General features: G+C 37.5%; 1 protein-coding gene across 1 annotated transcript in view; it reads right to left on the bottom strand.

Moving 5' to 3' along the window:
• The window catches only part of LOC127226156 (partitioning defective 3 homolog B-like), a 93,992-nt gene that overhangs the window by 75,445 nt on the left and 2,948 nt on the right, over positions 1–15,599 (bottom strand). The gene's annotated exons all lie outside the window — the stretch shown is intronic.

Consider the following 15,599-nt stretch of genomic DNA (forward strand, 5'->3'; position numbering starts at 1 on the left):
CCCTCACTTCCTCCCTCCCTCCATCCTTCCTGGCTGTCTTCATCTTTACCTCTGTCTCACTCTCTTCCCCCTTCCTCCCTCTCTAGTTCCCCCTCTTCCTTCTATATTTCTCTACCTTGGGTATTGAAAATGGGGCCTAGTAGAGAAGTATTCCACCAGCTATGTTTCAAACTTTGAATCTTTTGTACATGCTTTTAGGGCTGAAATTGTGAATGACTCACCAGAAATGACAAAATGAAGGTAGTCTTTCCTGTGAGAAATGTAAAAGCAAGCAAGCAAACAAACAAAAAACAAGTAAAAAGAAGGGGATTTAAGAGAACAAGAAGATACAAAATGGTATCAGAGGAGAATTGCCTGTTAGAAAGACATGGCTTGCTAGACTGATATGAACATAAATTCACTGGGCCTCAGTAGGAGGCCCCCAGAGTTCCCAAAGAAGGCCCTGACTAAATGGCACTCAGGACTGCTATGCACACAACAGATTTAGAAACAGTCTTGCACTACAGTAAAAGGTAAGAGGGACTAAGATGATTGTCCAAGCAAGCTTTCAGCATGTAGGAATAGGCAAGGAACTATGATGGGAAAAGTGCAAAGATATGCATCCCATAAACCTGACTGTACTCTTCACTTTAATATCTGTAGATAATCACTTGCTTGACCTTTGTCTCCTCTAAGGCAGACCATGGGAATAAGTAAGGTGTCAATTACTTCTTCATCTTGAAGGTCTTTCTCCAGGAAGTATATTTTTAGGTGTTCATTTAGGGGCTGTTGAGAAGGCTCAGCAGGTAAATACACCTGCTGCCAAGTCTGATGGCCTGAATGTGATCCCTTGGACCCACATGGTGGAAGGAGAAAATTCACCCCTACAAGATATCCTCCATCTTCCACACATGTGCAATGGTATACACATGTCTGGGCATGTGTGTGTATGCCCATGCACACACACAAAACAAATAAATCAGAAAATAAATAAATTAATAAAAATAATTTAAAAAATTAAATTTATCTAGGGTTGGAGACACGATTTTGTGTTACCTTCAAAATTGTTTTGAGTTACCTATAAGAATTTCAAATTGCTTCCCAGAAATGAAACCCTCTTCCTTAAACATCAAAGCAAGCAAAACAAAAAAACTTGATTTCTAAGCATCCTTTACAATATTTGCACCTTAGTGGGTACTTAACCAATTTTGTAATGCACCAATGCTTCATATGTTAACTTTCTTAGTGTACTGGCTTAAGTGCCCAAGCCAGCCTACTGTACTGATTTCAGAATATTACCAAATTCACATCAATGCCTACTGTGCACATCTGCCACACTTAAGGCCTCAGCATGACAAAAATTTCCACAATCAGAAAGACTTTTTAGATGGTCAAGGACTCTTCATATGAGAACGATGTCCTCAGATACCATGACATACTGTACTAAAATGTAATAATTTCTAAGGCTATCCTTGAAACAGTTTCTAATACTCCTTCATTAGAAATTCCTGCTTAGCAGGCAATGTAAAATGAAAATATAAATACACCCATAAACATGTCTATGGAGCTTGTATGTTTTGAATGCTCTGATAAGGGCATAAAACATATCACACATCTTTAAGCTTATAGTCTCTGCCTAATTCTTATGGGCTAAAATATATTACATAACTTTTTGAGAACTTAAATTTCTGATTGTTCCACAGTATATTAGTTTTAATTTCACTTAAAAAAATTCATTGAACTCAGAGACATTCGAACTTATTTGAATAAGAATAGTATGCAGCAAAAAAAACCCTGAAATTATTAATGAGTTGTCACATGATTATCTTTATTAGATTATATTTATTCTTCATTATTTCACTAAATAGTATGAACTGATCATGAAGGGTACTGGGCTTTCCTTTGTCTTGTTAGGTGGCCCAGGCTGGCTACAAACACATGCTCTTCCTGCCTCTGCCTCTAGGAGCTATGTTAGCAGACAAGAGCCTATAGATGTGACTAAGACATGCATTTTCAGCTTGTGTCACAAGTATGTTTTAGGCAGGGTGTATTTTAGCATAAAATCTGTTTTCTTGGCACTGAACTTTGTTTGCTGGAAGATGAGTTGTGTTTCTTCAAGACTAAACTGCCCACCTCTGTGCAATTTATTCTGTAAAATGATCTTGCTTTTACATTATACCTTACTGTGAAGCTATGATTGTCCATCCTTTAAAACTCCTGGGCCAAATTCATATTTTTTATCAATACAATTGATTGTTAGGAATAGGAAAATTATGATACCAATCTTTTAGTTTACTGTATTAAGAAAATCTTGTATGGGTATGCAATCAATTTGTATTTAATACTGTCAAAAGTAGCAAGCTATAATAATGACACTATGATCCTTTTCTTTAAAAGTCAGGATAATCACCTGACTATCACAGATCTTTTTTCAATATGCATTCATTTATTACAAAATGAAACTCTGAAATTTGAATGTCCAACTCGTAAATTATTCTATCTTGACTTTATTGCATCCACTATAGCCAGATTAAAAACATATGAATTACATCATACATTATCATGATTCAATGGGTTTTTTTCCTTAAACAAAGGAAACCTATTAAAATATCTTTTATGGTTATTCAGCTAAAAAACATATACTTTCTTGCAAAGATGCATGATTTTTTCTGAAAATATATATTTGTGGGTGTGTGTACACTCACATTTGGATGTTTCCCTAGCTATCCAAGGTTCAATTAGAGATTGCAAAGCATCTTAGGCATTGAACAAATATCAATTATGTCAGTGCCCTTGGTGTCAATCTGTATTGGAAATTTGCCATCTTTTACATCTTCCCTGATAGAATTTTTAATTAGCTGTTGATTCTGTCAATAATGGAATTCATTATTATTTTAATATGATTTTTCTAAGCAGTCCTCATCTAAGCATCTATTTACTTTTTAAAACTGGTGCTAGTTGGTACAGTTTTTAAGCAGAACAACACACTCTCAGAAATAGGCAAGATTTCTACCAAAGTATTTTGCTACATGGTTACTATGTCCCTATTGGTAATTAATATTATGTGTATTTTTAAAATTATATGAGCAACATTAAAATTATGATTTTTTTCTACTCTTATGCCAGTCGGGGCTTTATTTACTAAATATCTGCTCTCTACTAAGATAGAAGGAAATACTCAGGTGATGGTGGTTCACACCTTTAAATCCCAGCACTTGGGAAGCAGAGGAAGGCACATCTCTGAGTTCTAGACCAGCAAGGTCTATGGAGTGAGTTCCATGATAGCCAGGGCTACTCAGAAAAACTCTGTCTCAAAAACAAACAAATGAAAAAGATGGAAAGAAATGAAACAAGTAGATATTAGTACCTATGCTTTGGGAGAATTAAGACCTAGGCATGAAGAAAAGATGTGCAATTTAAAGGAGAGGATTGAATAAGGCATAATTTAGGAGATAAAGACTCTACTTCAGTGCTAATACAGACTGCCAGGTGTGTGTCTGTTGCTCTGCAGCATTGGCCCCCTGAGAGAGCAGCTCTATGGGATCTGGTTAGGACCCTACTGTCACATTTTTCATGCTTGCTCTCTGAAATCTGTAAAATAAATTCTGACTGGTTCAGCTGAAGATATAGCACAGTGAGATCCTTCTTTGGTAGAGAAAAGCTAAGGACAGTGTGTCTCTTTCTCTTCCATATATCAAATTCAAAAGGCTAATATTTTACTCTAAAATATTGACATGAATGTTCTTGAAAGGAAATTCAATTGGTTATATTTAAACAAACGAAAGAGGATGAGGCCAAGGGTCCAATTTAAGAAAACAAAACCCAAACAAAGCCACAAAGCCATCTCTCCAGTCCTGTGGCATTTTCCTTTGTTTATAAAGCAGATGGATTTCATTCATTTTTATGGTCTTGCCTTTGAGGATATGTTTTTGTGATAAACAGTCCTAATAGACTGGCCATTATGCTTTCCTGATGCAGTTTCCCTAACCTATTATCAGCTACAAATGAGTGTCCCTTTCTTAACATTTCATAGCATCTACTAAGTCTTACATCAGTAAACCATTTCTTCAGCCTGTCTGCCTCTGAGTTCCACATAAGCAATTATTCACTTAAAAAGAAAATTAAAATTATGATAACAGCATGGCTTTGTATGTTTCCACCCATCTAGCCACAACTATTTGTTGTTTATTCTGTGAAATATATTGCATTAGATAGTAAGAGAATTAAAAGAGTGACTGAGATATAGTCCCAAGCTCAGACAATTGAAATCTAATAATAGATAAGGTATACGTTACAAATATGCATAATTCAGTGTAGAAAAGACAATATTGATAATAACGTGCGCCGACCAAGTACACAACTGAAACACAGTCCTGGGTACTTTATCGTATGAACTTTACAGGAACCCTGAAGCTTAACAATGCTATGATGATTAAACATCACCCCAGAGAAGCTATCACAGTGGGATGTTCAATAAACTGTGAACTTCCCTTGACTGAGAATGAGCACTGCTATCAGGTATTGGGTTCTAAGCCTGCCTCTTTGTACACCACCTGGAAGGTTACACATATTTTTCTGAAACTTTCTCATCCTTTGTTTGTTCTTTCTGGAAGGAAGATAAGAGATAAGGAGAGGGAGGGAGGGAGGGAGAAAAAAGAGGGGGAGAGAGAGAGGAAGAGAGAGAGGGAGGGAAAGAGTGAGTGAGTGAGTGAGGGAGAGAGAGAGAGAGAGAGAGAGAGAGAGAGAGAGAGAGAGAGAGAAAGAGAGAGAGAGTAGAGGTTGACATAGCCTTTCAGGGCCTACAAACTGTCAATAAATATAAGCTCATATAGTCCAGGAATAGAAATTGTGATTATGAAATGTGGATGTTGTCACAGATTCATTAAGCCAAGGTGTCTGGACTGTTGCAATAGGCAGTCATTGAAAGATTTAGAAGACTTTGATCAAACCCATAACAGGTGGAGCATCTCTAATCTAAAAATCTAAAATGTTCTGAAATTCCAAACATCTTTGAAGATTCACATGATGTTCATAACCTTTTGGATTTCAGGGTATTTCATATATGCAGACTAGGAATGCTTAGCTGGTAATGTCTGTATGGTCTGTATGAATATTTAAAAAGTTCAGAGAACCCCTGTATCTGTAATACTTCTGGACACAAACATCTCAGCTGAAGGACACGCAGTCTATATTACTGACCTATTCATCTTAATCTATAATATTTAACAATCTCTTGAAGAAACTATATCTTGGGGCTGGAGAGATGACTCAGTGGGTAAGAGCACTGGCTGTTCTTCCAGAGAACTAGGGTTTAATTCCTAGCACCTGTGTGCTCACACCCATCTGTAATTCCATTCCCAGAGGATTAGCTGCCCTCTGGCTCTTTAAGAATGACTGCACATGGTACACAGTCATTTGGGCAAACACTCATACATATTTAAAAAAAACTTTGGAAAAGTCATGAAGTGAAAAGTTATTATGTACTTGTTAAGTTCCTCCAAGAACATGAATATGTAAAATAGTTTTCTAAACAACCCACTGTTATTACTGTTACTTAAAAGTGACCTGATGGTGAAGTAGACCTCCAGATCAAGCACAGAGCACCCCAACCTCTGCATTTCTCTAAGGTATCAGAGGCAAAAAGTAGAAAGAGAAAGGACTTTTGAGCTCGGAAAGGAAGTCATATTATTATTATTTGAAATTAGTCTGAAGGCACTTTAAATTTATGGTAAAATTATTAATTAAACCATAGGGCAAAGTCAGATGGGTGAGAGGGAATGGAAGGAGGGATAAAAATATCACATCCACTCAGTTTCCACCAAAGACTAGTTTCAAAGGGTGAGCAAGACCAGAGTAACCCTCTCCCTCATACGGCAACGCATACAGGAGAAATGTGAACGTGAGGGTTTCATGAGTTTAATGGCTACGGTTACAAGTGTTTCCTACAACCACACACCCTATGATCTTGGAGGAGCTGGCAGTAACTCTCACCATTGGTGTGCCTCCTCCTTGCATTTGTTTTCATGCTGCCAAACTCTGGCTGCAGACCACACTCCCTCGCTACTGTGCTGCCGCCCCATGCCAAGCTCGCTACAACTGGTGATCAATAAGAACTGAGGTGATGCTTCTTGAATGGAAGTATCTGGCACCACTCCCAGCTGGGCCAAGCCTGCACTCAAGCTGGCCTTCTTTGTTGTAACAGGATCCAATTCACAGATGGCAGGACTCAGAGCATTCCAGGCTCCAAAGGCTACTGAGTGGGTAAGTGGGAGCTTTAATCCTCAAATAGGTTGGAAAATAACACCCAGTGCCCAGAGTGAACCAGGTGCTTGCTTCACAAACACTACTTTTCATTTTCTCAACGATCAGAGAGGCAGATTTCTCACTCACCAGATGAGACCCTTAAAGCTTGTGGCTATAAGGTAGTATGGTAGTGTGTGCATACCCAGTGGAGTCTATCACCAATGTCCTACTGACTCCAAGGCCTTACAACCTTTCCTTGTGGCCACATGGATCCTCTAGGCAATAGGTTGTCTGAGCGGTTAGAAATGTGGCTGTAATGAAAAATCACTTGGGAAATGCTTTCAAAATATACATTCTCAGGTTCAACTTGTGGAGTCCTTAAGTATCTGGAGTACATTCCTGTTCATATTAAACATTCTATATTATCTACATATTTCACATAGGATTTTTCAACCTTGCCATAACTGACATCTTAGGTAGTAACTTTTTTTGTTGAAGAGAGAGCTGCCCTACATATTGGAGGATGTTGAGAAATGTCCTTGCTTTCTACTTCATAGATGCCAAAAGCACCTGTCCAAACTGTGACAGCTAGGAAGTGTTCTGACCCCTTAGAGAAAAGACTACCCCAAATGAATGAGACCCAAAGATTTCCAAAGTTTCTTAAGAAATGTGGAAAAATCACATCCACAATTTCTCATTATAAATCTCAGGCCTAGGTCATAGTTTTTAGATAAAGGATGTGCTGGTGGTATGTGGGGAGGCAGGCTCTGGGAAAAAATAAGCTGAGCGATCTTTCAACTAGGAACGCTTGCCAATGATATGAACAATACCTGACCTTGCCTTGCAGAATGGATATGTTGTCATGGAGGCTTTCCAAAGCAGGATACAATATAAAATGTGTTCAAATAAGAAAAGATGATGAGACAGCATTCTAGAATATTCTTTGATTCTAAAAATCTGGTAAGGCTGCACATTTAGAGCACCTTTAGAAAATTAAGTTTACTGTTCCAATGCCCAGTTCCAAATAGGTCTACAGCTAATGGTCTGGAATAATTTAACTTTTACTTATTCCTAAATTTTGGAGTTGTTTTCTTCCAAAGAATTAAGCAATTAAAAAGCATTTCCTCCAAACAAAATACATAAAGCAGACATTTAAATATTGTTATTGCCATTTCATCTCATGGTAAGAAATTAGGGGGCAATATGAATACATTACTAAAAGTGTTTTATTCCATACTATAAAAAATGATAATATTGGGATGTATATATGTAAATTCTAGTCTTCAAATGGCTTTCTACTATACTGCCCAAAGCTTTCACAGAAAATGTTCTCAAACTCTGCTACTGCTAGACACAATCTCTGTTAAAAATATAACTCTATTGACACAAAATTTAGTGAATTACCAGTTTTCTGATTATAGCAAGTATGTTGTATTTAATATGTGTATATGAAAACAGATGTTCTCCATCAACCGAATTTTAAGAACTTTTTCCCATTTTAAGAATTTGGTAATATATTCTAAATATTTCTGAGAATCACTCTGAATAGTTCAAAGACTTCTTTTGAATGGATTTCAACAATTCTATGCATGTCCTAATGTGATATGCGACTTTAGGATATTCATGCAGGAGCATTCTTCTAAAACAATGCTCAAGAGGTATACTTTACAGAAGCCTTCCTAAACGACTGTTGGAAACCGTGCCAGTCTAGTGATTCATTTTATGTATTAATCCAGCTCAGCTGACAAGTAGTTGCTAATACAGCACTTCTAACATTGATTCAAATTCCATAAAAGGATTTTGGCTCATAAAAAATGCTAGTGTGGATGTAGGTGTTCCCATAGCTTGTCTATAGGAATATTGTAATGTGCCAACTTTTGCTGGTGAGCATCAGCATTTCTAGGACAGGTTGTTATGGTGGACAGATGAAAGAGCAGCGATTTCATCAAGCCATCCACATTGCCCCTGGGGCTTACTCTTTACCCCTGTCAATCAAGCAAGGGTAACTCATTGGATGAAGGGTGATGGTGAGCTGTGACTGTGACACTATTGTCTGTGTTTTTCCTGTTTCACTACCTGAGCACAACAGTAATCAATGCCAGCAAGACCTCTTTGCAGTCACTGAAGATGCTTAGTACCATGGAAACCAGCAACCTGATCACGTCTTTCTGTAGGTATAAAAGGAGAACTTGACCTTGTCCTGAGAAACACCATCTAGTAATGCTTCTCATAATTTCCATACAGTGGGATGATCTAATAAGAATCTAGAAGTAATTAACTGGGTCTTTTTCTAGCCAACCAAAGCCCCATTCAAATACACAGCTTTATCAGGATTCTAAGGGAGCCATAAATTGGGGCATTTTGAAAAACTGGGATCTAATCCAGTCCATGATCTGATCAGGGTTCAGTGGTAATAATAAATTGGGACTATTAAAACTGGGAACCACTCCAACATTTTATTTTGCCCAAACCACGGGACCCAGCAAATTCTACTGCAAAAGACAGGGGTATTCATTGACAAGTCAAACCATGCTGAATTAATCATTTGTATATAACCATGCCAAAACATGGCTGTTTTCAACAGTTTAAATTGTGCCAAAGATTAAGTTCAGTAAATAATTAATTATCAAGAGTCACTTGGCAAATTAAAGAAATCAACCTTCTGGTTTCTTTAATAAAACATGAGCTTCTTTTTAGGGTAAAATAATGATAAAACCCAATTCATTTGTTGCTCTATATGTTTCATAGTGCAATAAATATGTGGGTTAAAGCTAAAATATTAATTCACAATATAATACTTTCTCAGACCATCCTGTGCATCTTCTTTTTCCAAAAAATTACAAACCAATGTTGGATAAACTGTACTCTTATTCTGGCCTTCATTTCAACTTTCAATAACATAAGTCCTCCATAATTAAATAAAATACAGAGAGGTTGGGAATAGATTTTCACCCACTTGAATTCTCAAACTATAAAATGGTTTCTGAATGGTTTTATATCTCTAAGATACATTTCGTTTGTGTGGGGAATTTGCAGCTGCATAATTAAGTCTTGGTTTGCCAAATATCAAAAACACATGTATTGATTCAAACTAAGGGAACACAAATAGCCCTGGCGATAAGGTGAGGGAGAAGCCTCTGCAGTTTTTGGAAGGCGTCCTGAAGGGAAAGAAAACCAAGAACCTTGAATTCAGACACCGAGACCGATTAATTTTCCTCAATCTTAGCTAAACTCTCACTGGCATTGTGTCCAGGTTTCTTGTTGAGAACAAGACCCATATGTTTTCAGGCTTCTCTGTGCTGAAGCTGGACACATTGTCTCTTCAGTTATCCACTCAGATTCTCATATGATCCATACAAGTGATGTTTAGTTAATGTGACAAGCCATCTCCCTGCAAAGCAAACCTTGACATGGCATACGTGGGACAGACGAACCTGGAATAAGTAAATAACTTTTATGTTTTTAATTTTTTTCCATTTTCAGTAAGAGGCTGAATTTAGTGAATTTTTATTTCTGGGTCAATAATATGGAATTTTAATGGAAGACAGTCTTTAGTGTCAGTGGAGAGATGTTCGTCAATACAATAATCCTAAATAAATAGGGATTGGTGTGTTTGGGGGGGTCATATTTCTTTTTTAGCCATTCTCCACCTGTTTTGAGACAGTATTAAGAAGAGAAATATTTAAGTATATTACAGGTCTGAGACTTTTTAAAAAAATCATACCACACAAAAGATTACAAACTTAGTTCTTAGATTTAAACAACTAAAATTAATGACATGTTAAAAACAATCTTGCTGTCAGCTCATGATACTAATTTACATAATCTGAATGTGTGGAAAATGCTAATTTAATTTAGCCAGGACAAATAATCTTTGCATATAATATTGAGTTCATCATCTAGCAGTGAATAAGGACCTTTAGAACTAATGTTTGATTATGGCCTGTTTCACTGAAGCATGAAAAAAAAATGATGAGTTTATTTAATGTGGGGCTTCATTGTCATGGACCGTTTGACTTGGGTCAAGAGGGGACACATCATAAACTCAGGAAGCGGAATAGGGGATGAAAAAAATCCCACTACACGATCTTGAGTGAGAGACTTGGCTTTGCACACCCCAAAAAGAGTGTTATATACACTACATGAGTCAGCGCCTTGGCAAGTTCAAGAGAGGTTGCTGTAGAAATTCAATGGATTCTTCTCTACTTAGATGTTTCTCAAAGACTAACATCTGGAATAGACTCTAGAGACCATCTAAGGAAATTTTTAGCATTAACGATGCTTATGATTATTTTAGTTAGTATATGGCTTAATGTATTGCATTTGCAAGAACTAATATTTTATTTATTTGAATATGTATGCATATAATTAAGAAGGAAGGAGTACATCAGTTATTGAGGTTAATACAATTCTAATATTTACTTGATGAACTAAATCTAGTCATTGGCTTCGTATTCGACATTTCAAGTGTCAACAAATTCACTGTTTCATAATGCATTCTAATGTTTGGGGTGTTTCTTCTTCATCATGTTAAGCTAGTATTATCAAGTAAATAAATAGATAATGAGTAGGTAAAGTAGAATATGATGAAAGCAATGCTGTAAATAAATATATTCTCCTTTGTATCTGACAGTTGTTCAAACACACATGCCAGCTAAAATCCTGAGTGTGTTTCTCCAAGTCCTTTAGTGCTTTCCATGGATTGTAGTGTAAAGCTTCCCACTGTCTATGTGTGACAGGCTCAGCAAGACCAGGTGTGATCTGCACCATATAAAACGGGAATTATTGTTTCTCCATTTTGTACATGAACTTCCAGTAATGCAGCCTAGAATGGATTAAGTTTTTGGCAGATACATCCCATGTTGACTCATGCTGCACTTACCCTCAACTAAAACCATCAGGCAAGTTTTTCATATATTTGGTATTAAGTCAAGCCCTCCACATCCTGTGTTTGTACGTCTCATTTCTGGGCCCAAATGTAAGACTGTACATTTATTCCTATTAACTTCTTTCTGTTTGATTCTCTCCACTCTTCCAGATGCCTCTGTCATCATATATACTGTCAACCTCTTCAGTGCCTTGGCATTCGTAACCGATCAGCAGGCCACCATCACTAATGACAGTACTCAGCAGGCCAGCATTAAAATAAATGTTCAAGAAAACTATTCTTGCATGATTATGTAGCTGGAATATTCATTCGGCAATATTCAGGCACAATTTCTCATACAACTAATAAATGTTTTAGAGTCATGTCATTTGGCAAACTGAGTATTTCTCTGAATTATCCATAGGATACTATGAGATGATACAATTTCTGACACCCAGGAAGTTTCTCTTATACTGGGAATTCTTGAGGTTATAAAGGTTCTCAACCCTGCACTATTGACATTTCGACTGGATAATTCATTCTTGTGGAGGTTGGAAGTCATGTGCATTGTAGTATGTTTAGGGATTTCTACCCAGCAAAAGGCAGTAAAAACTCCCTCTTCCCCACCATTTTGCAGTAATGATAGTCAGAAATGTGTCTACATGTACCAAACTTCCTTGGGTGTACAAAAGAGCCTCTTCCCATTGAGAATCAGCATTCAAGACCCTATGTTTCCATAAACTGATTAATTATTATATGGTTTTGTTAACATTTTTATGGTAGAGTTGTAGGTAAAGTGTTCACATACACCAGTCATTCCTATATCAGGAATTAGATATGCAGCTAAATTATAAAAATGTATGAATAATAATAAAAATAACATTACAAATAAATGGAAGGGAAATAATATATCCTGATGTTTATAAGAGGAATTGCATGAGAATTGTGTGATTTGAGGCAATCTATAAGGAGACTTTGTAACTGGATTCTCATCATGGTACTATCTGGAACAGTAAAAAGTACGTAGGCAGAATAATTGCTTGACAGTGGAAGACAAATATCTTATTATGTTAAACACATAGAATACTCAGCAGTGATCAAAACTACACATTTGAATAACATAAATGGCAGGGGAAAGTATTTGGAATATCATGATGTGAAAATATAACTATGTGCCCAGCAGACCAGCCTATCTAGAGTCTGCCAGCATCCTGGTCCTGCCTCCACTTGCCTTCTGGAGCTCAGAGCATCCTGGGGACTGGGGACTGCGTATGGAGGAGCCATTCCAATGGACCAGAACATCAAGAGTCTGCCAGCACCCTAATTCCACTACCACCCACTGGGAGAGCCATAAGAGTATTGGACCTGCTTGCACACACCTTGGTCATGTACACACCAGGAGAGGAAGAGACCCCATTGGTACACACTGGAAGAAGTGATGGGTAGACGACAGTATAAGAACACAGTCAACAACAGAAAGATCAATATGACACCACCAGAGTATAGAAACTCCACACCAGCAAGACCTTAACTTCCCAACACAGATGAAGCAGAAGAGAAGGACCCTAAAAACAACTTCATGAAGATGATAGAGACTCTAAAAGAGGAAATGAGAAAATCCTTTAAAGAAATGGAAGAAAAGACAAACCAAAAGTTGCAAGAAACATTTCAAACAGTACAAAGTTTGAAAACTGAAATAGAGACAATAAAACAAAAATAAAAGCAAAAACACAGTCTGAAGAAATGCTAGGAATAGAAAAGCTGGGTCAATGATCAGGAACTGCAGATGCAAGCATAACCAACAGAATACAAGAGATGGAAGAGAGAATCTCAGGCATTGAAGATACACTAGGAAAAAGATTCATTGACCAAAGAAAATCTTAAGTCCAACAAAGCCCTAACACAAAATATCCAGGAAATATAGGACATAATGAAAAGGCCAAACCTAAGAATAATAGGTATAGAAGAAGACGAAGACACCCAACCCAAAGGTGCAGAAAGTATATTCAACAAAAATCATAGAAGAAAACTTTCCCAACCCAAAGAAAGACCTGACAATGAAAGTATAGAACACCAAATAGAGTGGGCCACAAAAAGAAAAAAAGAAAAAAAGAAAAAAAAAAAAAGGAAAAAAAATCCCCTAGCCACATAATAATCAAAACACTATTAAGAGCAGCAAACTTAGCAGTTACAGAGAGTGAGGAGTGATGAGCAAAGGGATCAAGACCAGGCTGGAGAAACCCACTGCTGACATAAACAAAGGGGAGCTCATGGACCCCAATCTGATAGCTGGGAATCCAGCATAGGACAGATCCAGATGTCCTGAACAAGGGTGTTAGTTAGGAGGACTGGGCAGTCTATGGGGCATCTGGTAGTGGATCAATATTTATCCCTAGTATACAAATGAACTTTGGGTGTCCATTATACATAGAGAGACATTCTCTCTGTGTAGACACATGGGGGAGTGCCTAGGCCCTGCTCCAAATGATATGACACTTTGTAGATCCCCCATTGAAGGCCTTGCCCTCTCTGGGGAGCTCAGGTACACTGAGAAAGACTTTTCACAGATCCATGGAAGAGCACATTAGGTTGGTCGGATGCTTCAGAGAAGCACATGAAGGAAGGTCATGGTAGTGGTAGACTGTGTCACTCAGTCTTCCTAAGGAAAAATTCTGGGTATCATTTTTCATAAATTAAGAAGGTCTGGTATCCTAATTGCATCCCATTCTTCCAAATCAGTGTTTCATGGTGTTGAGAAAGCTGAAGAGTCACTTCAGATGTGTCTGTTAAATAAACTATGCTTCCTGGACTGCGACTCCCAAGATTTAGATTCTTCAGTGTTGGGTGGGGCTCATGGAGCTTCATTTTTAGCAAGCTCCTCTAGCGATTCATTTGGACACAGGTCATTCACACACCATATATTATGGTTGGGTTTAAATTCTTTTTTGTTTGTTTGCTTTTTTGTTTTTCCACTTCTAGTTTTGGTAATTTCTTCTTAGTTGTGCAACAAAGGAAGTTGATTTAGACTTTCATTAGTTTATTGGTAAACTGGCTTCTCAAAATAAACATCAATTTTAAAAGTATTTTTTTTATTATCTGTGTACCCATTTCAAAGAACAAATAGCCAAAGCAGCTTACAAAGTTCTTAGAAGTTTAAAAACTGGTTCTGAAAAACTGTTATCCCCAATGATACACAGTCTGTACTTTATTTAAGGCCTTTAAATACTTAGAAAAATGGTTAATAGAGAACTGACAGAATTAGAAAGTAATAAGATAACTTGACTCATTTCAAAGAAGCAGATTTTGATTATATTAGGAAAAAAGGACAATGAGAGCCTTTATCATTATTTTCTATTTTCATTTTCACTCCATGGCAACTCTCCATGAAGAATAGTACACTTGCTGAGATCTGTGGGAGCTGTAAATTGGTTTCCTATGGATGATGGACAGGCAGGGAACAGTACTCTATGGTTGTGAGCAACACCACATGTTCAGCCTCCACCTTCTTTGGTCCTCATGGTTCTTAACCACTGAGTGTTGAAATGCCTTGGTCATTAATTTTATAGCATCCAACCCTAAAATCAGATCCTTCAACTTCTTCCTCAGTGGCTCATTGAGACAATGTTGTCTGTAGGAAACCCCCATTGGATCAGTTTTATGTGTACATATGTGGGAGGTGGCTTAAATGCAGGCTAATAGTACAGTTCTTTCAATATTTTCACCAGACGTATTTTAGGAATATTGGTCCTGAAGCCTATATAGTCAGCTGAGGCAAATTTATAGCTTTGCTTTTAAGAACAAAAATCCCTCAGGCACCTGCTTCCTAAAGGTAAAACTAGAAAGGAAATGAACTCTTGCTTACAGACAGCCCACCCTTTTTATTAGTTATCAATTTTCTAACTGGCACACAGTCCACCTGCTACTGGAAGATTTCACCCCATCTCAAGCAAGCACTGAACTGCAAAAGTGTTCAGTCTGCATTCTAGCAAACAGCTCAGATTCCTGAAGATGAGGCACTGGACACAGTCTCAATAAATGAAGTCAGGGGAGCAGCAAAGGTCTATGATGCAGGCCCCCAATGCAGATGTCTCTGCTACAGCATGCGTGAAAGTCTGTCCCTGAATTACATTTGTGTTCCAGGATTACTGAATTCTCAGCTATGATGGGGAGTGCCTTTATTGTCTTTAGGGTAACTGTCAGGTGAATAGTCAACAACAATGTGGAGCACTTGATTTCCATTTAACTGCTCTGGTGACCCTGGAACCAGAGCTTATCAACCTCTCAAAAATGAGAAAGAACTAAATAGCCTCTTCCCTGCCTCTTTATTGGCAAAGTCAGTCTTCTCAATGGGAATTGACTGCTCTATGGGAGTTAAAGGTCAACAGGGGATACAGTGAGTAGATATGGTTCTCTTAGTATGTACACTACAGTAATAAAATATGAGAATGGACTCTTGAAAACTGTAAGGATAGACTTAGCTAATGAGCAAGTGGAAAACCAGATACACTGA

This window comes from Phodopus roborovskii, unplaced genomic scaffold (assembly GCF_943737965.1).
Source record: "Phodopus roborovskii unplaced genomic scaffold, PHOROB, whole genome shotgun sequence".
NCBI lineage: Eukaryota > Metazoa > Chordata > Mammalia > Rodentia > Cricetidae > Phodopus > Phodopus roborovskii.